The sequence below is a fragment of the Anolis sagrei genome, chromosome 4 (genome assembly GCF_037176765.1).
Source record: "Anolis sagrei isolate rAnoSag1 chromosome 4, rAnoSag1.mat, whole genome shotgun sequence".
Lineage (NCBI taxonomy): Eukaryota > Metazoa > Chordata > Lepidosauria > Squamata > Dactyloidae > Anolis > Anolis sagrei.
In genome coordinates, this window is record NC_090024.1 from 170,209,256 (window position 1) to 170,236,949 (window position 27,694).

General features: G+C 38.9%; 1 protein-coding gene across 8 annotated transcripts in view; it reads left to right on the forward strand.

Moving 5' to 3' along the window:
* Window positions 1-27,694, forward strand: part of DAB1 (DAB adaptor protein 1) — a 787,489-nt gene that overhangs the window by 441,058 nt on the left and 318,737 nt on the right. The window contains exon 4 of one of the 8 annotated variants that reach the window (XM_060773584.2): window positions 8,321-8,405. The exons of the other annotated variants lie outside the window; for them this stretch is intronic. The gene's annotated coding sequence lies outside the window, so the exon portion shown is untranslated. The remainder of the gene's footprint in view (window positions 1-8,320; window positions 8,406-27,694) is intronic. 8 annotated transcript variants of the gene reach the window in all.

The window sequence follows — 27,694 nt, forward strand, 5'->3', positions numbered from 1 at the left end:
TGGATCCAAAACACTCAAACTGGAATGTGGTCACTGAGACAGGAACCTTGGGGAGATAGGTGGAACTAATTCATAATATTCTTTCCTCGTAAAAATGTTTCTTGGATCTATTTAGTCTGATGAAAAGAACATTTTGAAGAGAAAGGCAGAAGACTAGGATTGTTTTAAATTATTCTCATGAAATTAATCTACCTGGACTTGTAAGCTTGGGGTAGTTTGCTCTGTGTCGCATGACAGTGGGTACAGACCAGCAAAGTGACTTTCTGTCTTAATTTAGTTATACCTATGGTGAAAACTATCCAGTCGCAGCATGACAACACAAACAACAGCCTGCCATATGTTGCATCTAATGACTTAGGCTGGTGGGTGTGTCTGTCACTCTCTAAGCATATTTCTAGGGCCAGGTGCCTGTGGCAATGCAGCTGTTATGCCTTTTTCCTTCTTTCATTGTATTCTTAGCTGCTGCTGCTGCCTGTTACCACAGCATTTTAGCCATGGTGGTTGTGATCATTTTAGAAATACAGCATGTAGGTGACAATGACAGTTCTGTAAGCTACTAAATCCTGAGTGAATACCATCCTACACAGGTAGCTTCATCAGGCCATCAGAAACACTACTACTCTTCTGTCTCTGTATGAACCACATGTTTCCTCACCAATAACAGATGTATTCCATGTTTCTTTCTGCAATAGATATAGTGTGCTGATGCTCATTGCACTGCTAGCTAAAACTATTTCTCATGTGCCATATGACACCTACTATAAAATAGAAATCTACAATGTTAATATTCCAGTTTTTGTTTTATATTTAATTATTGTTATTTAGTGATATCAAGATGCCACCCACCTTATTCTTGCATTCGTGGTTCTTGCCTTCAAGTTATCTATCAACTTATGGCTACCTCATTAATTCCATAGGGTTTTCCTTAGACAAAGAATACTTGAAAATGATTTGACTATTTCTTTCCTCAGAAATATAGCCTACAGTACCTGGTATCCTATCCAAGTACTGTAGTAACAAGGGCTGACTCTGCTTATCTTTCAAGATCAGACCAGATCTGGTGCCTTTTCTGTATTTAAAATGAGTATTGAACAAGTATATCACTTGCTTCTACTTGGTTTTCGTTTGCTGGTGATTTGGATTGTTATTGTTTGTAGGGTTCCTAGAAGGTTCAAGTCATGAGAGGAAATACCAGATGCCTAGTAAAAAGTAGAAGTTATTGCAGGTCCTTTTACCTATGCTCTTGGGGTGAGGATAAGGAATATAAACATTGACTGTTCTCTTTGTGGTGAGGCACCAAAGTAGGCAGCAACTTCATAAAGAAGTTCATTTTACCTCACTTCACTTTGAAACATGAAGTGACCTTTGTGCAAATATGATGGTAGAAATTGGGAAGATTTGATTAAACTCCTTCTGTAGCATCAAAGCTCAGGCCTTATACGATAAACTGCTATACGTTAATTTCAAACATACTCAAAATAAATAAAGATATTTTGATGCAAGAGTTTTTTCTAATACATAGACATCTGCTAAGGCTTTTTACTTTATATAAGTCGAGCAGAGAATATGAAATCAAGGACACTTGTCCCAATCTAGCTCTAGCCATGCATAATTTGTCATGTGTAACAGTTGTGGCTCCAGATGGAGTTGTACAACATCATCATCTCCATTGAAAGATTCATTCATCCACTTCAGTAGACCTATGCAGGCATTCTTTAAGATGTCAAATAAACACACAAGGGGGGAGGAAGCACAGTCATTTCTTCTCTATGCTGTCATCTCCATCACTGTCTGCACATGTAGGGTTGCAGTCTAGAAAGAAGTGCCTCTATCATCTGTGTCTGTGTGATTTTGACAACTGGTTTTCCTTCTCTGGAAGGCTCCATGATAGATTTGATCTCATAAAGTTATCCTTCACATGTAAAGGACATTGTAAACAATGGCAGAGGATGGGGCTCACATACTCCTCTTCCTGTTATTTAAAGATGAAAAGCATGTGAGGCTACAGAGGGTTCATTATTTGAGTTTGATGAGGAGTGTACCCACACTGTAGAATTGTCGTAGTTTGACATCACTTGTAATCACATGTATTCCAGTACAAAGCAGATAATGTGGGATTTTATTCAGCTGTGTGGAAGGGGCCTAAGATGAACCTATCACAGGATTTTCTTGTGCTGAAAGTTACTGACCTGCCCAAGGTCATCAAGTGGATCTCCACATCTCAGTGGAGAATCAACCCTTGTTTGACACTCAAGACAAATGGCACACCTGTAACATGCATGGGTCCTTGTGTAGTCCTCTTGCATTTCTTCTCTTTAAATATGTGAGGAGGGGAGAAAAAGCAGTATGCACATTCCACAAAATTATTTTGAGACTGAGAAAAATGCTTTTTTTTCAGGGTCAGGAAAACTGTAGTTTTCTGCTGTTTAAAAAACACTGTACCCTTTGTCCTTCACCACCGGTCTGACTGGCAATGGCTGAAGGTTACTAGATTTGAGGCATATCTAGAGAGCCACCATTTCCCCAGCTTTATCTTACTGGAAATCATGTGCAAGAATATATTCCCCTTGTGGAATCCCTATCCTCTGCCATCATCTCACTTTTTCAGCGGAAGCTGTCCAGTCCACTTCTTGAAGAGAAGATCGTGATCAAGGCATTTTCTCTCTCTTTTTTTCTTAATCTTTTTCTGCACAAGCCTTACTAAAATTATCAGGAACTATCTAGTTAATTTTTAGTAGGACTTTTGCAGAATCAGATTTTTTTAAATAAATAAGAAATGCCCTGCTCATGAACTTCTTGGAATTGTACCCGCAGTAGCAACATTTTTCTAGAAGCATTACATGCAAAGTGTGCTACATGCTTGCTGAAATCATGTGGAAACTGTGAATTATTAACTGACCAAGTATAGTCAGCATTCCTAGGAGAATCGCTGGTAAAATGGTCTATTTGGACATAATTTTACATATCTATTTGCTCTCTCCTGGCTGTATCTTCACAGGAGACTTTGCGGCTCTGGGTTGCTTCCAAGTTCATCAGCCCCTGCTGCTTCTCCCTCCCTTGAAGTCATCTTAATCCTCCATTTGTGACATCATGATTACTTGAGAAAGAGAGATAATTGTGAGTTCACAAACTGTGCATTGTGACCTTCAAGTGAAGGAGACACAGCAGGAAAGAGATATTCCGAAGCAACAAAGATTCAATTTTACAGAAAATGGGCAAACAAGATTTTTTTAAAAAAAAAAAAAACATACAGAGAAAGATTCAGCTAAAAGAACATTCTGAAGATGCCATCAGCAGAATGATATTTATATGGAAAACTTTTCTCCCCTGAGATTTTATAGCACTCCTTATTGCCTTAGTTAAAATGCTTGATTTACAGTAAGCAACAACAATAAAAATAAAGACAAGAATAACAGTGTTTATAGAACTGTTTCAGTATGCTTGAAAGGTTTGCATGAATCAGTTAATTCAGATTTGGGAATGAAAGCCTTCTTGAACCACCAGAGAATAAAAGAATACAGAGCATTCTTACAAAAGCGATTTCCAGTAATAATGTTACTTCTGACAAAACCCAAAGTCAAGATGATCCTTGAGAAGGAAACACTTAAGTACTAAATATTCCAATTACATTAAACCTTATTTAACAAGAACTATAGGTTTGTCTAGGCAACTGTATGCAAATCAGGATCAAAGATGCCTACTTCTCTGTGACCCCATCTGTATTATATGAGTCTACACTGACCATATAATGTGGTTTCAAACTGCATTATATGGCAATGTAGATTGTGTCTCCATCACTATACTTCATGTCATTAATTATATTTAGGTGAAAACACAATACAGAAAAGAACATAACTGTTTAGTTTCCCAGGAAGATTCTACATGTGGACACGCTGAAGCAATCACAAATCCTATATTGTCAGAAAGATGGGCTATACAATCAATACACACATGCACAAAGTGTTATAAGGACAGTAGAAACACTTTGCAAAGATGCAGAACGGGTAAATGCATTAAAAGCATTCACTATATAGAGAAATATTGAGCTTGATCCTATAAATTGTAGAAAGCACATGCCAGTATCCAAAGTCTTATTGTCAACCCAGGAACCTATATTATACTTAGATAAATCTCACGTGTGAAAGCCAGCATGATATTGACTTTGCAAAGGCATTCGACACAGTGAATCGCAGTGCTCTCTGGACCATCCTCCAAAAAATCGGGGGCCCTAACAAATTTGTGAACATCCTGCGGCTCCTCCATGATGGCATGATGACAACAGTCTTTGACATCAATGGCTCCCAAAGTGACCCATTTAAGGTGGAATCAGGTGTCAAACAGGAATGTGTCAATGCCCCAACTTTATACTCTATCTTTATCGCTATGATACTTCAACTTGTTGATGGGAAGCTTCCCACCAGAGTGGAAATCATCTATCGGACAGATGGCAAACTGTTTAACCTCAGCAGACCGAAAGCCAAAGCCAAGGTTACAACAACATCTGTTATAGAACTCCAGTATGCTGATGACAATGTCATCTATGTGCATTCAGAAGAAGATCTACAAGCCATTCTAAACACCTTCGCAGAAGCATATGAGAAGCTCGGCCTGTCATTGAACATCGAGAAAACCAAAGTGCTCTTCCAGCAGTCACCAGCCAACCCCTCTCCAATGCCAGAGATACAACTTAATGGTGTAACATTAGAAAATGTTGACCATTTCCTCTACCTTGGCAACCACCTCCCCACCAAAGTCAACATCGACACCAAAATACAACAGCGCCTGAGCTCTGCAAGTGCACCATTTTTCCGAATGAAGCAGAGAGTGTTTGAGGACTGGGACATCCGTAGGGATACCAAGGTGCTTGTATATAAAGCTATTGTCCTCCCAACCCTGCTATATGCCTGCGAAATGTGGACAGTCTACAGACGTCACATGCAACTCCTGGAACAATTCCATCAGCGCTGCCTCTGGAAAATCCTGCAAATCTCTTGGGAAGACAGGCGGACAAATGTCAGCGTGCTGGAAGAAACAAAGACCACCAGCATTGAAGCGATCGACCAACAAGGGATCGCCTAAGTAAGTAAAACTAGCTTTTAACACAAAACACTGTTTATATGTCAAAGCAAAACACAGGCTGAGCAACGACTATTAACTCAAAATGCTCTTAAGTTGGGATGCTCTTAAGTCAAGGTTCCATTGTATTGTGGAATACTGGCTTAGTGTGATAAAGTCCTTGAACATTGGATGCATGTCAATTGTTCTTATTCCAGGACACTAGGACTATGGTCATAATCTCCCATGTCTTTTTGGATGCCATTACGTTTTCCATGTGTATTATCCCATGGGGCTTCCAAACCAGATTTGAACTGGAAAACAGGTAGCCTTGACATAACCTTCCCAGTTCTGGGTGGATTAATTTTGTGGTCTACCCTTGTTCAAGATTTGCCCTTAAGCCAAATCTCAGGGACGACTGTTGTATGACTGCCTAAGGCCAATTTACAACACTGTCAGATTTCCTTCACTTGCCATTTAAATGGGAGAAGTACATTGCAAATCTGATTTGAAATAGGTCATTTGCTTTGAAAACTGAATAAACACGTTGCCACAGTCATTGCAAAAACACATGTCTCCTCAAATTAGAGAGATCATAGAAGAGAATCTTGGTTCCCATATGCTGAACTGAATACTTTAATTCCTTTCTGCTTTGTCTCTGTATATGTGACATTGTTACAGCATTGAAAATTTCAATAAATCTATTCCTTGTGGAGAGAAAAAGTGGGATATAAATAAACATAATAAAAGTGGGATATAAATAAACCATAATTTTGGTTCAAAATTCATCTTTTGAACCAAAATCCCTTATGATTTTCCCATTCATTTTCACTAAGTTGTATTGTTCCTAATGAGCTGTCAATTACCTATGGAGATTAGGGCACCAAATATTCTGTGTCCTGCCTTAGACTATCACAAAATAAATAACTCCATGAGCTATTTCTGGTAGATGCATACCACTTTGGATGCCAAAGCATGTGTGTCTGGCATTCCCCCCACAGCTTTTAAAATGGCATTGTTACAATAAATTCATGTAAAGAAACAAATACATTTTGATTTTATGTATGCCTTGCTGATTACTCAAATATCCGCACTAGGTGTCTGATGTGGAAATCAAGAAGGTTTTGATTAGGCTCCTTCTGATATGTAAATGCTTGCGAAGAAATGGGAATACACAAAAGAGGTGTGTGCAAATGGGCAATAGCATTCCAAGGTGATTAGAATTGAAAGGAAAAAGGCTGAGATGAATATTTGTGTGCTTCAAAGAGATGAATATAAACCCCAGCTTTAAAATAAAATAATAAGCTCTGCAGAAATGTGGCGAGAAAGTCCTGACTTCTTATTCTCAAAGGTCTTTTAAAAGACTGCTATAAAATAATTAAGGATAAAATCCTGAGCTGCTCAAAGTCAGCTTCAACAGTCCTCTGCTTGCAGTCATGTAAAGCATACAACAAACTGAGGTAGCCGCTTACACTCTTGCATTACATTCTGTTTATTTTAGAGAAACTACACCCAGAGATGTGTGTGTTTTTACTGGTGTGGTGGAGCCTTAGAATGGTGGGTCTTCTCTGGTGAAGAAACAGGATGGGCCCAAGAGGAGGTCTCACTTTAAACCTGGGGGTGATACACTTTTAAGTCACTTGGGGCTCTTCCAGACAGACACTAAATCCCAGTATCTGATCCCAGGTTTTCTGCTTTAAACTGGATTATATGAGTTTGCACTGCCAAATAATCTGGAATAAACAGAAAACCTGTGATCAGATCCTGGGATATAGGGCTTATCTGGAAGGGCCCGAAGATCCAATTCTGAGCAGAATCCAAAACAGGGACAGGGAAATTTGAAGGCCCTTCCACACCTCCATATAACACAGAATATCAAGGCAGATAATCCACAATATCTGCTTTGAACTGGGTTATCTGAGTACACACTGCCATACAATCCAGTTAAATGTGGACAGCTGTGTGAAAGGGGCCTAAAAGTGCTGCTTATCTCACATTAAAATGTTTTAAACTCTAAATTCCTTAGACTCAAACTATTGTGGGTTTTATGATTTCTTCCAAAACAAACTGGAAAAATCTTCAAGGATGCCGTCTTCTCTCTGTGCCCTTTAACTGTTCTTGCTGACCAATCTGGGAAATAATGAGACCAGACACAGAAAATTGGGTTGGAAAATGTGCCACTTTACTTATTCTACTCTATTTATTCTTTCTCCTGTGAGACCTGCAAAGAGGGAGAGGAGGGGGATGTAAGATAGTGTAGTCTTGCCCCAGATCTTTTGCAGATCTTTTCTCCAAGAGAAATGCCTGTCTTCCAATAGCAACCCAAAGTCCAGGTTGCTTCCTGACCAGTTTGCCAAGCCAAGATTACTCCCCCAAGTTACAGGCATCCAAAGTGTGGTGGAACTATTTCCATGTACAAAATGCAATAGCTTATGATGGGGCTCAATTAACACTAGACAGTTTTTAAAGACTATTCATGATCTGGGGCTTATGCTATGCAAAATTTGTTCAAGGGTATTTCACTTATCTGTGTTTGCACAGAAAAACATTTTGTGTTTAGGAAATGTGCCAAAATATTGTTTCCTGTACAGAAAATGCTATAGTTGAAGATATATTCTGAATAAAAATCATATTATTTCTTTTTTGCATTTTATGTATAGCATGTTTCTCTCACAGAAGATACATATGAAAATTATTGAGCTATGAAGGTTTTCATTACTCCAGAATTGTCATCAGAATTTCCTGACACTTAAGAAAAATGCTTTTTTTGGCCATTTGAAAAATATTTTAAATGTTATTTCTATCCCAAGCCCAACATGCATTCTAGCCTACTGCTTCCCATATACGTCAACCCCAGCATGGACAGTTTTGATGTGCAGGGCTGTTTACGTATGCAGCTATATATCTAAATAGCTTTGTACATCAAAAGTGAATATTCACCACATCCTAATATATATAGTTAACAAAGAATATTTTGCATGGAAGTGACACCCATGTAGAAATGTTGTTTTGTACAGACTGGCCTTGACTTTCTTCAGATCTATTCTGCATTAGTTTTCACTTTGGAACAGAAACATTGCAAAAATTCTTTCTCTTGTCTTTTCTCTTTGTTAAAAAAATCTGAGCAGTAAAACTCCATATCTTCAATCTTTGAGGTCAGCTATTTAAGCAGAAAAAAATGTTCTCTTTTGCAACTGCCAGAGGCAACATTTACCAGAAAGAAAAAGGCAGTTCTTGATTTTCTTTTGTGTCTGTTGCTCACTAGGGGAGAGAGAAAAATATTGCTGACAAGGGACTAAAACATCTCCCAGACTATTCACTGAAGATGTCCTCTGTGAATGTATATACAGGTAAAGAAAACTTTGACCAACAGAGATATATAGTCATATGTCTACATATATTTTATGTAAATCATAATTAATTAGATTTTCTTTATGTGCGCTGCATATTAAAAGCTTCAGACCATCAAAGAACTGTCATCCTAACTGGCTTCTGACCCCTTTGATGATTAGATTGCTGTGAAGGGAAATGTCTTGTGATTTTGACAGAGGGTGGTTTAGCCTCAGCATTAATGTGTTTCAGATGAGAGGGTTAATTTAGATCATCATTCCCTTGAGTTGCATCCCAATTCATACCCATAATGTTGAACCCAGTTTTTACACACTCATGTGTGTGTGTATCATTCATATTCTGTATTTCCTCCAAACAACTCAAAGTGGCATTCATGGCTCTTCATACTTCTTCCTCACAAGCTTTTGAAGTAGATCAGTCAATGAAATTCATGGGTCACTGGATGTTTCAAGTACTACATTGCAGAATTAATGCTGTTTGACACCACTTCAAGTGCCATAGCTCATTGCAATGGAATCACGGGAGTTATAGTTTTACAAGCTCTTTATTCTTCTTTGCTAGAGTGTGCTGCTCACCTCATAAAAACTAAACAATTCAGGATTCCATAGTATTGCATTGACAGGAAAGTGGTCTCAAACAGCATTGATTTATGATGTAGATAGATACATTCTTAATCCCACAGCAATAAGATGCAGACAGGGGTGGCTCAACCCATTACACAAAGTAAGCATTTGCGTATAGTTGATTTTACCCAGGGGTGCTCTTGAGGCGCTCTTGGGGGAAAATAGACCTTGACATATGCGAGTTGTAGTTACTGGGATGTATAGTTCACCTACAATCAAAGAGCATTCTGAACTCCACCAATGATGGAATTGAACCAAATATGGCACACAGAACTCCCACGACGAACAGAATATATATAGTAGTAATTGGTTGGGGGGGGGGGGAGGCACCAAAATACTGTTTGCTTACGTTGAAAATTACCTAGAGCTGCCTCTGGGTGCAGAGTTATCTCAATATGTTGCCTCGGTGGCATATGAGGGGAAAACCAACTTGAGGGATTTTTTGATGCCCTTCTGGAATGAGGTCAGTTTGGGCTGACATAAGGCTGGTATGCAGACCAGCCTCAGCCTGAAGGAGGGGCATGGCTTGCCATATTTAAGACAACCAACCCCTTCAAACTGTCTTTTTGTCTTTTGTTGTGTCCACTGTCCTGCCCTCAGTACAATATGAGTGAATGCTGGTTGCTTTAGAGGCTGAGTCAGAACCCCCCCCCCCCAAAAAAAAAACAAAACAAAAAAAAAACAAAGGGGCGTCTTCTAACTCATAGTGTAGCTGTTGGAGAATGGAGTTTATGAAGGTGGTGTCTTTAGTTAGGTTGCCCTTGGCTGGAAATGAGGAGGGGCAGAGTAGTAACAATGTTTACTTCGGTACCCACTTTTGGGGTGAAGGGAGGGCATTTAAAGCAGCAGGGCTACATTCTGAGGCTTGGGAGCTACCCCTATGGCTTTTCTTGGTGGTTGGCTCCCTCTTGTAAGGTTCTTGGGCTTGGGAAGGTCCCCCTGGGATCGCCTTCCAGTTGTCATTGTCCAGGGTGAGCAAGCCATAGAAATGCCTTGCTCTCATAGAATCATAGAATCAAAGAGTTGGAAGAGATCTCATGGGCCATCCAGTCCAACCCCCTGCCAAGAAGCAGGAATATTGCATTCAAATCACCCCTGACAAATGGCCATCCAGCCTCTGCTTAAAAGCTTCCAAAGAAGGAGCCTCCACCACACTCCGGGGCAGAGAGTTCCACTGCTGAACGGCTCTCACAGTCAGGAAGTTCTTCCTAATGTTCAGATGGAATCTCCTCTCTTATAGTTTGAAGCCATTGCTCCGCGTCCTAGTCTCCAAGGAAGCAGAAAACAAGCTTGCTCCCTCCTCCCTGTGGCTTCCTCTCACATATTTATACATGGCTATCATATCTCCTCTCAGCCTTCTCTTCTTCAGGCTAAACATGCCCAGTTCCCTAAGCCGCTCGTCATAGGGCTTGTTCTCCAGACCCTTGATCATTTTCGTCGCCCTCCTCTGGACACATTCCAGCTTGTCAATATCTCTCTTGAATTGTGGTGCCCAGAATTGGACACAATATTCCAGATGTGGTCTAACCAAAGCAGAATAGAGGGGTAGCATTACTTCCTTAGATCTAGACACTATGCTCCTATTGATGCAGGCCAAAATCCCATTGGCTTTTTTTTGCCGCCACATCACATTGTTGGCTCATGTTTAACTTGTTGTCTACGAGGACTCCAAGATCTTTTTCACATGTACTGCTCTCGAGCCAGGCATCCCCCATTCTGTATCTTTGCATTTCATTTTTTTTCTGCCAAAGTGGAGTATCTTGCATTTGTCACTGTTGAACTTCATTTTGTTAGTTTTGGCCCATCTCTCTAATCTGTCAAGATCGTTTTGAATTCTGCTCCTGTCCTCTGGACTATTGGCTATCCCTCCCAATTTGGTGTCGTCTGCAAACTTGATGATCATGCCTTCTAGCCCTTCATCTAAGTCGTTAATAAAGATGTTGAACAGGACCGGGGCCAGGACAGAACCCTGTGGCACTCCGCTCGTCACTTCTTTCCAAGATGAAGAGGAAGCATTAGTGAGCACTCTCTGTGTTCGTCCACTTAACCAATTACAGATACACCTCATCATAGTTTTGCCTAGCCCACATTGGACTAGTTTCCTTGCCAGAAGGTCATGGGGGACCTTGTCGAAGGCCTTACTGAAATCCAGGTACGCTACATCCATGGCATCATTCCCCGCATCTACCCAGCTTGTAGCTCTATCGAAGAAAGAGATCAGATTAGTCTGGCATGACTTGTTTTTGATAAATCCATGTTGACTATTAGCGATGACTGCATTTGTTTCTAAGTGTTTGCAGACCGCTTCCTTAACAATCTTTTCCAGAATCTTGCCCGGTATCGACGTGAGGCTGACCGGACGGTAGTTGTTTGGGTCATCCTTTTTTCCCTTCTTGAAGATTGGGACCACATTGGCCCTCCTCCAATCTGCTGGAACTTCTCCCGTTCTCCAAGAACTCTCAAAGATGGTTGCCAATGGTTCCGAAATGACTTCCGCTAGTTCCTTCAATACTCTGGGGTGTAGGTGATCTGGCCCTGGGGACTTGAACTCATTAAGAGCGGCCAGGTATTCCTGGACGACTTCTTTCCCAATTTGGGGTTGGATGTCCTCCAATCCCTCATCCACTCCATCTTGCTGAGGTTGAAGACTCTCTTTTTGTGAGAAGACCGAGGCAAAGAAGGCATTAAGTAGTTCTGCCTTTTCCCTATCCCCTGTCAGCATTGCCCCATCTTCTCCTCGAAGAGGTCCTATCGCCTCCTTGTTTTTCCTTTTTCTACTGACATAAGAATAGAAGCCCTTTTTATTGTTTTTAATGTCCCTGGCAAGTCTGAGCTCGTTTTTTGCTTTAGCTTTGCGGACCTTTTCCCTACAGGTGTTGGCTATTTGTTTGAATTCTTCTTTGGTGATTTCTCTCTTTTTCCACTTCTTGTGCATGTCTCTTTTGTGTCTTAGCACAGTTAGAAGTTCTTTGGACATCCATTCTGGCTTCTTTGCACTTGTCCTATTTTTTCTCTTTGTTGGCACGGTTTGCAATTGCGCCTTGAGTATTTCACTCTTGAGAAATTCCCATCCATCCGTAACTCCCTTGTCTTTTAGTATCTGTGTCCACGGAATGCTGCTCAGCGTTTCCTTCATTTTTTGGAAATTAGCTCTCCTAAAGTCCAAAATGCGGGTTTGACTTGTCTTAGTTTCGGCCTTCCTTTGTACCTCAAATTGCAGGAGCACATGGTCACTTGCCCCTAAGGATCCTACCACTTCGACCGCATCGATCAGGTCCTCCGCATTTGTTAGGATGAGATCAAGAGTAGCCAATCCCCTTGTTGCCTCTTCTACCTTCTGGACCATGAAATTGTCTGCAAGGCAAGCGAGGAATTTGTTGGACCTTGTACTCTTGGCCGAGTTTGTTTTCCAGCAAATATCGGGATAGTTGAAATCGCCCATGACTACTACATCTCTTCTCCGTGCCTGTTTGGTCAACTGTTGGCAGAAGACTTCATCAAGTTCTTCCTCCTGGCTTGGGGGTCTGTAGTAGACGCCTACAACGACATCTTTTTGAGTCCCAGTTCCCTTGATTCTTATCCAGATGATTTCAAGCTGGTTTCCCAGATTGCTGTCTTGAATCTCTTCTGCAGCATAAGAGTTTTTGACATATAAGGCTACTCCGCCTCCTCTCCCCTTTGTTCGGTTTCTGTGAAAGAGGTTATACCCCTCGATATCTACATTCCAGCGATAGGAGTCATCCCACCAGGTTTCAGTGATCCCTATGATATCATATTTGTGGTGTTGTGCTAAAAGTTGGAGTTCGTCTTGTTTATTTCCCATGCTCTGTGCATTAGTGTAAAGACATGTGAGCCCCTGGGATCTTCCCTTGAGCTGTTTAATTTGGATTATTGTGCTTTTGGTACTTGGTCCTTGTTGTGTTTGTGCAGCCCTCCGTTTAGCCTTCTGGCGATTCCCAGACATTATGGGTAAAGTAGTGTTCGCAAGGCTGTTGTCCCCCTCCCCCAGTGGACCTAGTTTAAAGTGCGTCTAATGAGGTTTGCGAGTCTGTGAGCAAAAAGGTGTTTTCCTACTTGTGTGAGATGCACCCCATCCCTTGCCAGTAGGCCATCCTCCTGGAAAAGCAGGCCATGGTCGAGGAAGCCAAAACGTTCCTCCTGACACCATTTTCTAAGCCAGTCATTGACCTGTACTATTTTTCTGGCTCTTGTGGGTCCGTGTCTTACAACAGGGAGGAGGGATGAAAAGACCACCTGTACATTACATTCTCTCAGGGCCTGGTGTTTCACCCAGGATGTGCTGAGGAGATGGTCATGGATTGGTCTCTATCCTTCAACCACATTAGGTTACTTCTCCCCAACCCCACCCTGCAAAACTGTTGCCAGTTGCTCGGGAGAGTTCAATAAATGTTTGGTCAATAAATAAGTTTGGTCAATAAATGGCTCTTTATTTTCACCCATATTTCTGTGTCAGGCCTTTAATGGTGGGTCTTCCACACTTCCACACTTTTTAATCATGTCAGAAGTGACCCAAGAAACTGCAACTTGCTTCTGGTGTGAGAGAATTGACCAGCTGCAAGGACATTGTCCAGGGGACACCCGGATGTTTTAGATACTTTACCATCCTTGTGGGAGGTTTCTCTCATGTTCCCACATGGGGACCTAGAGCTAATAGAGAGAGCTCACCTCATCTCACAGATTTGAACCACCAATCATCAGGTCAGCAGTTCAGTTGGCACAAAGGTTTAACCCATTGTGCCACTGCATCTCCTTTCTTCCACACTAAGCCATGTCCCTTCAAAATTCTTTATTCTCTTCTCTTCTAACAGGTTTCCTATTTCCCCAACAGACATTCAACATTCAATGATCATGGATCATGATCGGTATTGTAAAGAGCTTCCTTACAGTTTCTTTCATTTGTTTGTATTTTTTTAAAAAAAAACCTTTTGGGTTGCTTTGAGTGTACTCATGCCTCTGTCTTGTGTGCAAGAGGTGTTAGAGTGGGCCAACTCAATAATTGAGAACTTAATCAACTAACACTACGTAAGCTCTCATTATTTAATGCAAAAGTTAGTAATTGTGGTGAGCTGGGTCTACTTTCCTGCTACCGGAGTCATCTGTGAGGAACATATAAGTTCCTAAATATTAATACACAAAATCCACCAAAACAAATGATATTCTGAAAGTGGCTAGAAATCCTCTTTTGGTTATTTTTTGGGGTTGGGGTGATGTCAAGTGGAGGAAGGAGACAGAAATGAAGCAGACACCTCTCATCTTTTTTTGGCCAGAAAAAGGATTGTTGATGGAATCTAGGGAACTTCAGGCATGCAAAAACAGATACGGGGACCACAGATAGCTCTCCAGTCATTTTGTCTGTTTTTTATTAAATCCATACTTGGCGAATCAATTTACCATTAATGTATATAAAGATGGGTTTCACAAAAAGAATATTTTTCCAAAAGAAGGTGACATTTGATGCCATTCAGTCATTTAAGAGGGACTGATTAATTTTTACTAATGATGTCTTCAGGGCAAAAAATGAAAACAACTTTGGCTAGTAATGTAGGTATATATTATTTACATCTTTTTCTTGGCTTACTGATGTTATACAAGCTATGCATGTCCTATTAAATGGCATTTGTTTGGGGTGGCAATGCATTAAAATGCTCCAATGTCACCACTGAAAAAGTTGTTGAACACTGCCTTAGAATGTGGTGTTAGATAATAATTTGTTAGAAAAAATGCTTAATAAATAGCTAGCCTTTCCATATGACAAAAAAGTGGAGAAAAAGAATAAGGGGACACTATGTACTACATATGAAGAGTGCATTCACATCATGATTTTTCCCCTTTTGTGAAGTATAGTACTGTGCAACTGGTATCTGTGGTTTCACCTATCCACATCTAACGAAATATATTCTCTCTAGGAAACTATGTCCTCCCGGCAATTCTATACTATACATCTGTGCAAAAGTACCTGGAGGACTTAGCAAATTCTTGGTGACTCTATCGTTACTTCCAATGGAAGTTGTTATTTAATTTGGGTTTACTATTATCCATGGTTTCTTGTTTTAAATGTAAGTTCAGGCCCATATCCTCTCCAGATACATGAGTTGTACAGATATTGTTCATAATCTCTGCCTTTCCATAAGTACTGGGAAATTCATGGCTTGTTTCACATAAGGTCCCCTCTACACTGACCATTTAATGCAGGTTCAAGCCAGTATTGATTGAATGAATACAAATGATTATTCTGGAAATCCTGGAACCAGTTTGAGGCTAGGATGGAGATAAAACAGAAACCACAGAGCACTGATGCACATGAAGGGCTTTCTTTCATGTGATTTCATGGGAATTTGTTGTCTGGCTGTGGCAGTTTGAATCTCACTTTGAATTACATTAAAGGCTCAGTGTAGATGGGGCCTAGAAGACTTGGAGTTCCAAAAACTGAAGGCGCCCTCATGAGAATTTGTTGGCTTATAGATTAAAAGATAGCAAAGGAGAACCTTACAGTATTAACTTTGAAACTATAAAACCAGCCTGAGAACAATGAATTATAAAAAAAAATCTTCTTTTTTTCACATCAAAATCTATGGACAATCTTTCATCCACAACCTAACTAAGAGACAGCAATATTTCAATCAGCTCATTTTTTTAAAACTTGAAGCATCTCGCTTCATTGTGCAGGTAGTAATATCCTGCTTAATAACTGGATTTTTCTTCTTCCATATACATGCAAAAAGATCACAAAGGGCCTACACTGATTTCAGAAGATGGAGAGGTTGCCAATCAATCTTATGAATTGGTATGATAAGCCAAAGGATGGTATTCCATACTTTGGATTTAAGGATACACTGGCTATGCTTGTTGGGGATAATAGGAATCTGTAGTGTAACACATTTGGAAGGTACTGGCTTATCTAAGATTGATTTTAAGAGACAAAACTGTTCTTCAAAGATATGTATTGCAAACAAACTCCATCATAACTTTAAACTGAAAGTCGGGGAAGGGTATATATATTTTATATTGGTGTTTTATATGAACTTTCCGTCTACATAATGCTTCATTGAACTTTTTATAGTGTGGTAATAGCGAACTTCACAGCTGTTCTCTCATTTTTTAGTTTTGCTCTTGTCTCAGAGCTCCTGTCTGGTTCAAGCAATGTATCCAGAAGGAAAAGGAAACTCATGAAAAAATAAACAGACACACAAATGAGTTTACCAAGATATTGAAGGAGATGGGCTCCCAACATAAAGCCTTTGCAGTTTCCACCAAATAGCCCATTATCTGTTTCATTGAACAAGCCAATATCTTTTCTCAAGAGATGTATGAAACTATTTAGCCATTCAAGTGATGCAACTAGCTGAACATTTTAGGTGCTCTTTAACTTGATTTATCAGTCTCTGAAAGTGTGTCCTTGGTTGATGGCCTCGATGCCATATAGGGACTTGCTTTCCTTTTCCTTTTCACTTGATAGCTGTAATTCCTTTGACCTTCAATTACTAGAGCAGTCATAACTAAATCATCAATACTTACCACTTCAGAGATTTAAGTGATAGGTAGCCATACAGTATGAGTGAAGGAATCTAAGAATTACTAGACTCAACATGACTGGAAATCCATCTTGCTCTCTGTGTAGAGATAACAACCAAGCCACAGTAAAGGAGAGGACAGGAGAGAGAGAAATGCATATCTCAAGATACAAATTCTAGTTTACTGTTTGCATGATGTTGCTCATGCTGGGAAAAAATTACTAAATATTACACAACATGTACTGATACGCAAATATACCAAGAGCTGTGATGCACAAACTCAAGAGGATACAAAGACTGTATGGACTCAGCCTGTTTATTATTCCAAACCTTATCCATTTTCTTCTGAGTATGCCTAATGTTTGCACAATTAGAGAAATCACCAGTTTTTATGGAAGTTCTCAACTCCAGTGCAGGAAGGCAAGGAGTACTTTACTTTTCATTTCGATTTCCATGATTTATTCAAAAAATATGAAAAGCTACTGTCTTGTATATTTATACAGCAAAGCACACATGCTCACACATATATAAACTCTGAGCAAACACTGAAGCACCGGGTAAGTGATTTAAAAAGCCCCATCAAACCCTGCCCCTGGAATCCTTTAATTTTTTTTCAAGTTCATGCAACAAAGCAGCAACATAGTTTTAGCTACATACTTTCTGGAACTTGTCCCGTTTTGTGGAAAAAATATATACATGCAAAAACTCTTTAGGCCAACAAAAAGAAACCTTCCCTTTTTTGGAATTCAAGAAGGAGACATATATACCTGTGATTTTGAATCCAACTCTAAGAATTGAAAAACTAATAGACACACTGGTAGTGATTGCAACTTCCAGCATGATGAGAAGTATGAGAGCTGTAATACAATGCATTAAGATAAAATCGGGTTGAAGAAAGCTTGTACCAGAGAAAGATTATCCCAAGATAGCTACTATGAATGTGTATGACACAACAACAACAACAACAACAACAACTTTATTCTTATATCCCGCCTCCATCTCCCCAAAGGTACTTGGGGTGGCTTAAATGGGAACCAAGCCCAATATAAACAAAGGTTACAGACTATGGGATGGTAACACAAACATGTTACATAAGTGTGTGTGTGTGTGTGTGTGTGTGTGTGTGTATATATATATATATATATATATATATATATATATATATATAATTTGAGATGCCTGCTGTTCTGATAAAACTTGGCTTTATGTTCAGGAGGCTGTGTGTTCTACATTTGAAATAACTATTTTTTTTAATCTAAACCCCTACTTAGTTCAAGTTTTATTTGAAAGGAACAATGGTAAGAAATGGATTTAGTCTTCTCATTCCCATTTGAACAACATATTGAGCTCAATTGCACATTGTCTGGTCCACAGTCTGACCAGTATGGAGAACTTACTGCATTTTAATATAAATTAGAGTAAGTATTTCTTAATACATATTTATCCATATAAATCGGCATATCCAAAATGATACAGAAATCTTTGTCCAATTTTGCCATATTTATCTGTGAAGTTGGGATTGTCCACTTGGGCAGATACTGTATGATGCCAAATCATACAGCAGCCAATGTTCAATGGCAGTGTTGTTCTGCTCATATCTGACCAGAAAATGCCTTTTGTAGTGGTGGGGGTCAATAGAACCGGCTGCCATCAACAACATCATAGGCCTTCCAGATCTAAATGTACATATCTGTGACCTCAAGTCACCTCTTGACTTATTGTGAGCCCCATAAATTTTCCTAAGGCAGGGAATACTTAGAGATAGTTTTGTCAATTCCTTCATCTGAAATATAGCTTATAGTATCTGACATTCATTGACAGTCTCCCATCCACATACTAACCAGAGCAACCTTAGCTTCCAAGATTCAATTGATCTGGTGCCTTCAGAGTATTTGAGCCCCTTCAGTCTAAATAACAGCTTTCAAATAGGTCTTTCTGCATTCATTCTGTCAGGGAAATACATGGAGAATTGGTGCACATACCACTCCTATCCCATTTGCTTTTAGGAGTGACAAAATTTTTGGTTAAAAATATATGGAAAGCAGCAGGAAAATCAGAATAGAAAGCAGGAAACGTGAACCAAAAGCTGAACTCAGAAAGTACAGTTTAAATGATGGGAAAGGTAGGCAGTGTCAACAGTAATAAATTAGTGTTTCACCTGTATCCTGCCTGTCTCTTTTGTGGGTAGACTTTGAAGTGGGGGAGGGATGAAAATAAACTAAGCAGTAGTTTTGAAATCTGTCTATTTCTACATTTAAGTCAACCAACACAAAAGGATTCATGTGGAAATTCTATGCGCTCTTTGGTTCCTGCATATAATCCCAAATATCACTCCCCATAATGAATTAACTAAACTGCAACACACAACATAATGGAAATGATGTGTGCGCAAGTGTTCAATGTAAGCTGATAAACGGCATATTGGCAGTTGTGATAATTTGTGTCTGGAATGTTATCTCCCTTTTGCATTTCCATACCATGAAATTGTACTGTGTGACACGGCCCCTCTGTGGGTTAATCTCCTGAGACTGCAGAAGGAAATACAACTTCCCTCCTTTGCAAAGATCCAATATAAGCTTAATGCATCTCTTTTTATTATTAAAACCACAAACTAGCCATTCACATCTTCCCATGTCACATTTATAGGCTCAGTGCTAGAGCATAAACTAAAGTAATGGACCAAGCTTTGACATTTAATGAGCTATCTTAGGGGTGACAAAATCCTGCAGCATTGAGTATGAGCAAATATCTTCAATGACAATTTTCTGTATAACCTTTTCTATTCTGAATATAAAAGCTTCATATGCTTTTCCAACTGATTTAAAGTCAAAGTGTTTGTTGGTGAGTGAATGCCACAGTATGCAGCTAAATAAATAGTTTGACCAAAATGTATAAGTATCTCTGTGTAAATTTTCCCTGAACATGATTAAGCATCTTATTATAGAAAGGAGATAGTTTAAAAACGTTTATTAAAGTTACAGTCTACAAATGCTGTAAAATAGGAATTGTGAAAATAACTAATAAAAGCATACTATTACAAAGGTGCAAATGTTGACTGAAATAGTCTTAATAAATTAATACATTATGAGCACCTCATAATGTAGTCATATTTTCCCCCTAAGGCACTTCATATGGCTGATGAGAAACTCATAGAGCAGTGGTTCTCAACCTTCCTAATGCTGCAACCCCTTAATACAGTTCCTCATGTTGTGGTGACCCCAATCATAAAATTATTTTAGTTGCTACTTCATAACTGTAATTTTGCTACTGTTATGAATCATAATGTAAATATCTGATATGCAGGACATATTTTCATTCACTGGACCAAATTTGGCACAAATACCCGATACACCCAAATTTGAATACTTGACAGGTTGGTGGGATTGACTTTTATAGGTTAGGACCAGCATTGTGAATTGTCTCTGGAAATGGACTGGCAGCTAATGGAGCTACTGAAAAAAATGAGGTTGTGTGCTTCCTGTAGCCAACCCCAGTTAACAATCTGTCAGCAGCTCTTTAGGTCCAGCCGAAGTTTCTGAGTAGTTTTCAAGGTCAACATATCGAGTATGTTACAGTAATCCAAACAGGTAGTACCCAAGGCATGTATCACTAGATCATGTTCCAATTTATCCAGGAAGGTATGTGGTTGATGCATTAAGTTTAACTTTGCCAATGCAATCCTGGTCGCTGCTGAAACTTTGGCCTCCAGACACTGAGTTGAATCCAGAAATACCCCAAAATGTTAATCTGCATTTTCAAGGGGAGTATAACCCCATCTATATTTGAGTCCTTATTTCCAAATTGTTTTTCCACTGACCAGGAGCATCTCTGTTTTAATGGATTTAGCTTCAGATTGTTCAGTTTATTACAGTGGCCAGGCACCAGTATAGGACAGGAACTGCTTACTTGGAATTATGTAGGAAGGAATAGTAGCGCTCTGCAAAATATTCTGTGTTTGTGAATTTCTTTAAAGTGCTAAATTGCACAAGTATGCTTGCATGCCCACACACACTACCAAAATAGTGTGCAAAATGTATAAACTTAACCACCTGGGAGAAATATCTTGAAAGTATACATTTTTTTTCATTCAAGAAATAAATAAGCAAGGCTTTACTAATGCATTGCTGCAGCATTAAAAGAAAACAGGTAACAGAACTTGCTTTAGAGAGCAATTAGCAGCTTGGCTAGCTTCAAATACAGATGCAAGACCAGCAGTGGCAGGGGTCAGAATGGGGCAGCCATACTTACCCCATCTTAATGGGAACATCTTCTTATAGTTCTAGGCAGGACTTTTCCCCATCAGTGATGAAGTAAGGCACTGCACAAGTTCAAAGTTATATTGTCTGAGGCACTTGCCTGAATGAAGTTTTGCATAGTTTTGTTCCTTCTTCCTTTTTCTCTGCTTTTGGCCTCTCTACTATATTTATTGTTATTAATTGCCCTCAAGTTGATTTAATATGGGAGGGGGGAGTGTCATATATCCATGGTGTTATGCCCTGTTGCATTAGGAAGCAAATCATATCATTTCTCAGAATCCATAACACATTGTTCTTTCTTGCTTTCCCCCCAAAAATCATCAATTTTCAGATTTATCATATGAGCAAGTGCAGTTCCCACCCACTCATTAAAAAAACTTGGTGGAAAAAACCTGGGGGATACTAGACATTTCCACCCAATCCTGTAGAGAAGACATAGATCTGGGAAGATAGACACCACTTTGGTGATATAGTCTTTCCCGTCCAATTCTACAACTTCCAAGGAGAGAGGAGGCATTGATCTGGGAAGAGAGACATCACTTTGGGGACTTTCCCTTCCAATCCTGTTATTCCTGAGGAGACAGGAGTCATTGATCTGCACTCTGCCTCCTTTTCTCTGGGCTCCTCTCTTTCCTCCCAATCTCACAAGCTGGCCGTAGCTAGCCAAGATGACTATGAAGGAAAATTACAGGAAAACAGAGTGGTGAAATTTCAAAATTTGGTATTTTAAAGGAATAAATCAAAAAAAATATCATGCCAGGCTCACAAAGCAGGGTTCTGCGGGAGAAATGTCAGTGCTTGGTAGGAGACTGTCTATAGGAACATTCCTTACTCCACGTCACTGAAACAATTAAACACGGGCAAATTGGAATTCCTGTCCTCAGATGATCTCTGCCACACCTTTTCCTGACACTTTTGAAACACTTTTCTGAAGTCCCCTTGTGCCGTGGGATAGGCTCCATCATGCACTGTTTCCTTGCTGTTTCAAAAAGTGTTTAGAAAAGGGAGGGAGGTGTCTGCATAGGATAATGCCCTTAGTTTACCCCAAGTCACTTTGTCAACCTTGTTCAGGTTTTGCAGACTCAAGGCCATGCTTTATTGACTGAATCCATCAATCTGGAATGTAACCTTCTTTTCCCATGGTAGAAACTTTACCAAACATTGTTGTGTTTTCTAGTGAGTCTTTCATCTCACAATATGGCCAGTTTGATAATCTCAGTTTAGTCATCTTGGCAGCTAGAGAGATTTCAGAATTGATTTGCTCTAGGACCTATTTATTTTTATTTGTAGCTGTCCATAGTATCTGCACAACTCTCATCCAGCACCAATTCCAAATCAGTTTTCTTCACTGCCCAACTTTTACAACCATACACACAAATGGGGAGTACAACGGCAGATGTATTTTTGGTATGAGAATGCCCCGCAGTCAAGCACATCTAGTCATTCCTGGTACTATTCTGCTTTCTGAAAATAATATACGTATTCCATTAAAGTGAAGAAATATTTCTCCATTTACAGGGTGTTGATAAAAGGAAGCCCTCCCAGTAAATTTCACTGTGGAACAAAATGTAATGCTTTCATAATTAATTAGACATGCTCTAATCTGCGTCTGATATTTTACATCTTGCCAACCCTCATCCCGGTTCCAAAAGCATTCTGCCAGAGCATGTCCCAGCCAGTCCGACAGACCTTGTGCCGGCAAAGTGCTTTGAGGGAGAATCTACTTGGGCTAGATTCCCATGGACTTCATTGGGCATCAGATCAAACTGTGTTCTGCCATCAGAGCTGGGTGGAAGGACACTTTGTAGTTAATGAGGTTCTCTACAGGTGACCAATTCATTACTGCCCATAAGGATTTTCTACCATGAAAACACACATAAATCCACAGCTATCAAAAAACTATCATTAAAATATTCATTATATGAGCATTGCATCTTCATTATTTCTGCGTGTCAGATTTTTTATTACAATTAGCTGCTGCTTCTATTTTCTTTCCTAGTAGGTGGCTAACTTTTTAAACAAAAATAATCACTGAACAAAATAGTTTGTAGGCCTTTAATTAAATACAGTGTTGCATGCAAAATTCATTTATCACCATCAAATCTACATCAAAGCTTTAACAGACAGGAACCATCACACCTAAGAAAAAGAAGTCATCAGCTGTCATCTCATTATGTCTATTATATACCCATATGGTTTTAAATTACTTGCCTTTATTTTGCCTTAGCTGTTGGGAATGGATGCCCATTGTCCTAACAAATAGGAGTCTGAATCAGCAAATCATTCAGCTTGGATTATTACTGAAATCCTGGCTTTAAGGCTAATTTTACATTTTAAATCCATTTGAATTAAGATTTCATTATTTCAAGCTTAAATGTGTTGGTACAGGAAATAATCTAATGACTACTCTATTAATAGAGGGAATGGCCAGTCAATTCAGCCAGGCAAAATTCCAGAGCTACTGCAAGTAGTCTTTAAAGCAAATAGAATGCTAAACCATATCTATCTGAATCCACTAGATCCCTAATAAGAGAAATGTAGTAAATACCTTCAGATATACAAGTATTGGCTCATGATTCTGACCACCACCAGTAAAAGAGTGTGTGCTGCCCCTTAGCTCTTTCAGATTGATTAGGCTGTCCTTGGCTTCACTAAGACTGGTCTTAAGTAATGGATTTTCAGTCTGTATTCACTGTGATTAACAATAGTAGTTGCTTTCAGAAGGAGCAGCAACTGATCAAAATGAAATGGAGGCATAGCACAAAAAAACGTAATTGGGAGAAACCTGTAGTGTATTTGACTTCACTAAAAATTTGTTAGAAGTAGGAATCATATTCTAGCCATAAAAATCTGGTTTATGCATTCATATAATGTTGTACAATTGGGACTTTACACTGTGATGCAGCATTTGACAGTTACACAAGAAACTATTTCTAAAAGGTTAAACTCTGTGCTTGGAAGTGTCATTACTCTTAAGTATTAAAGTATTAAAGAATATGAACAGACTAAAGAATAGTCTTGTTTTGTGTTAATGTCATAAGTGAAATGTATGGTAATTCAAAGATCCTTCCTCTGTGCTTAGCAGTGCCATCTTTCCCATTGGGCAGAGTGTAGTGGCCACCTCAGCAAATGAATTTCATGAAAAGGGCAGCAAATAGTTATTTAGTTAGGCCCCTTCTACACTGCCATATAACCCAGATTATCAAAGCAGATAATCCACATTATCTGAGTCTACACTGTCATATAATCCAGTTCAAAGCAGATAATCTGGATTTTATCTGGCACTGTAGAAGGAGCCTTAGTTTTTATTGTGTTTTTACTGCCAGGAGAGGAGTTTTTGAATGGGAGGGGTTTGCTTTGTGCCAAAATAAATTGGTTAGATCTGGGCATGTTCCTCTTGCTCTTGTGTGTATATATGAGGGGCGGTTGCTATTTGTTTTTTTTTTTCCATACTGAAGCAACCAAATAGGCTCTGAAACCTTATTTCTTTCTGCATTTTCATGCTAATGTTTGGTCCACCATTACTGAAATCTGTATATATTCTAAACCAAGAACCTATAGTTCAATCCACTGAAAGTTGGGAGTATCCAATCTAAATATATCTGTGTACTGTGATGGGTTCAGTTTGGATACAAATGTAATTTGTGTTGAGCATTTCACTTGCTTGGTTTCTTACAGCTCTATAACTGAAAGTTCCCTAAGAAGCTTATGACATAAACCGAAGGTAAATTTCTTCGACAGTAAAACAAAGAGAAGCAATAAAAAATATTTCAACCAGGAACACGGGGGATGGGAAATAAAACAATAAAGTTACATCAGTGTTAAAAGCTAGGTCAAACTGAAAAGGCCTAGTAAAATAAAAGGGTATTTGCTTGACTCTGAAAAGATAACATGGGTATCAGGTAAGAAACATGGAATGCTGGAATGTGGTCTTGTTAAAACGTGAGCTAGTATAGCATAGTAGCTGAGATTGCAGCCCTGCACACACACACATATATATACATTGCATCCCAACCAAACTTATTAGGATTTACTAATTTATTTATTCTTTAATTTCTGATTACACTATAGCAAAAGTTCTCTAGGAAGAGGCAGTACAAGGCATTCTAAAAAGGGATACAAACACACACCCATGAAATCTAACTGATATAGACGTCAGGCTGGCACCATCTCTCATGACATTCCGTAGAAAGCTGAAGACCTGGATATTTGTGCAGGCGTTGGAGTAATTCAGTGCAATTGTGGTAATTTGAACATAGGAACGGAACAATGGACGACGAATTTGGATCATGTTTGGATGATGAGGCGATCGGGGGATGGGATTTGTGATAACTGTGTATTGTTGATTGTTTATTAGCTATTAATGGAACTGTGTAATTTAACTGTTTTGTATATTGATTATTGCTGTTTTTATTGTCTTTGCTGTTTGGAAACCGCTGTGAGTCGCCCTCGGGCTTGAGATACAGCGGTATACAAGAATAGCAAATAAATAAATAAATAAATAAATAAATATATTTCAGAGTAGTATGACTATGAAATATGTATGAAATTTTCAATATTAAATTACCAATATTAAAATACATTAGACAGGGTTCACCTTGCAATTCTCTTCATTTCAGAAGAATTGTGAGAAAGTTAGAGAGTCCTTACACCATTTCCAGTACATAAAGACACTCATGTATAGTATAGTATAATATAGTATACTATGCTATGCTATGCTATGCTATACCGTACTATACTATAGGGTTTTAGAAGAGTAAGGATCTTGCATGGTAGCTAGTCAAGTAGTCCTCTCATATAAACACAAATGTTATAAGGTAAATACATCTTCTCATGCAAACAATCTTGCAGATGGTCTTCCAGTTCCCATCATCCTTCCAAGAGATGTTTTCCCCTGTCTCAGAGGATGCCTCTGCTTTTCTCTTGCTGGACTGTTGGGGCCCAGTTCTCATTGGGAGGGGAAGAGTATTAATTCCTTCTTTTCCCAAACTTCTCTCAGACTTTATAATGTCTTTTTGAGCAACTTCTACAACATAAGAAGTGGCTATATAAACATGGACTAATTGCAGATTCTGTTAGTTGGCTCTAGAGGGAAGATAAAGCCAACTGTTAGCCTAGGGGACTTGAACTTGAAATTCTGTGAGATGTATCCCGTTCATACCATGAATCAAAACTACACATTTAGCTGTGAGGAAGTGCTGCTTCTATCAGTCAAATAAACACAGTCTTTCTCTGCCTTCATTTCTTGTTTCAGCTCCATCTATCACCTAGAAACTATAAACTGACATCTAATAGCATCAGTGGCACATTTTTTGACATTCTTGAGTATTGTTTACATGAGACCTGAGTAGATCAGACCGCTGAGCTCATTAGACATCTCAGCCCCTCTCTATACGTCTTTTAAAAATGCACCTATCTTATAGTGCTGTTATATGAGCATAATGTTATAGGATACATTTTTTTAGTCTTTTACTTCTACTCTTGCACAAAATTAGCTTGCCTTTTTTTATTCATCACACATCAGAAATATCCTTATCAGTCACATTTAGGTGTTATGAAACACTGCTGATAAGAAGAAGAGGAAAATAGCATTTATGAACAATTCAACTCCTGCTTTAAATAGTATGCCGCTGGCATTATATTATATATGAATTTCAGTGCCTTGGGGAAAAAAAGATTATCTAGATCATATCTACTTAGATATTGCTCATACTCCCCTCAACACTATATTTCTGCAATGTTTCTTTGTTATATAAAAATTGTCTACTGCAATCTCTATGAGATCATAAATGATTTGTGTTACTGTACAACATTATCATAGGTCAGTATAAATGGCTTCTGTGAGAAGTCTGCTGAGATTTCCCTGTGAAGTTGTTACATATATCTGGTGGAAGCCTTTTGCAGTAGGAAAATGGAATACAGGTTTCATCAACCTCTGACAGACTAATATGGGCTATTTGACTTTCAATTTTCCATTATTGAGTTTGGCAATCAGAAATCTTCTAGAAATGAAAGCTTATATTCAAAAGAGTAGAAAAGCTTTTCGCCGGACCTTTTCATACAATTGCAAATAGGACTCAGAGGCATCTTGTGATGAGTCAGACCATTATAATGTACTCTTTATAAAAATTCTATGCAAAATGAATTCATAGACTCATAGTGATGGAGAAGACCACAAGGGCCATCCAATCCACCCTCATCATACATACAATCAAAGCACCCCTGACAGATGGAAATCATTTTAATTCGCACAGAGTCCTACTACATCAAAATATCTGGTGCTTAATTATGTGTCACTTGGTAGGAATTGCATGGAATTGTGTACAACAATATTTGGAGAACCATAACTCTAAATTATACCAATGGTTTTATAAACTACAAAACCATGAATATTATTGACCCCAGATTGCTTTTCACTTAGGAAATGAAATAGGTTAACTAAAAAATGGTTATTAAGAGCTGGGGTAGACTAATGTTTGCATAGTACACAAAATGTGTTGTGGATCTCAGGCATTTAACTTTTTTCTAAGAGTGATAATGTTATTTAAGAGAGGAGGATGATTTGCCTTAAACAGAAGAAGTGGCTGGTATTTAATTCAGTGTTGTGAAACCAACAAAATTCATTTTTGTGTGGAAATACAGATATAGATTTGTCTCCTAATTTTATTTCTGAGCATTTGGTAGTTTATTGTGATCTTTCTACTATACACCTTTCAAGCCACAGGAAATTCTTCACATTTTTATACAGAACTGATCCACAAGGTTCTCACTGTATTTCTGGTATCTGTCATTAAATAATTTAAAACTCCAAAGAGGTATGTGAGAATATGATAACCTCCTACTATCCCCTGTTCATTACATTGCTTTGTAAAAGAAA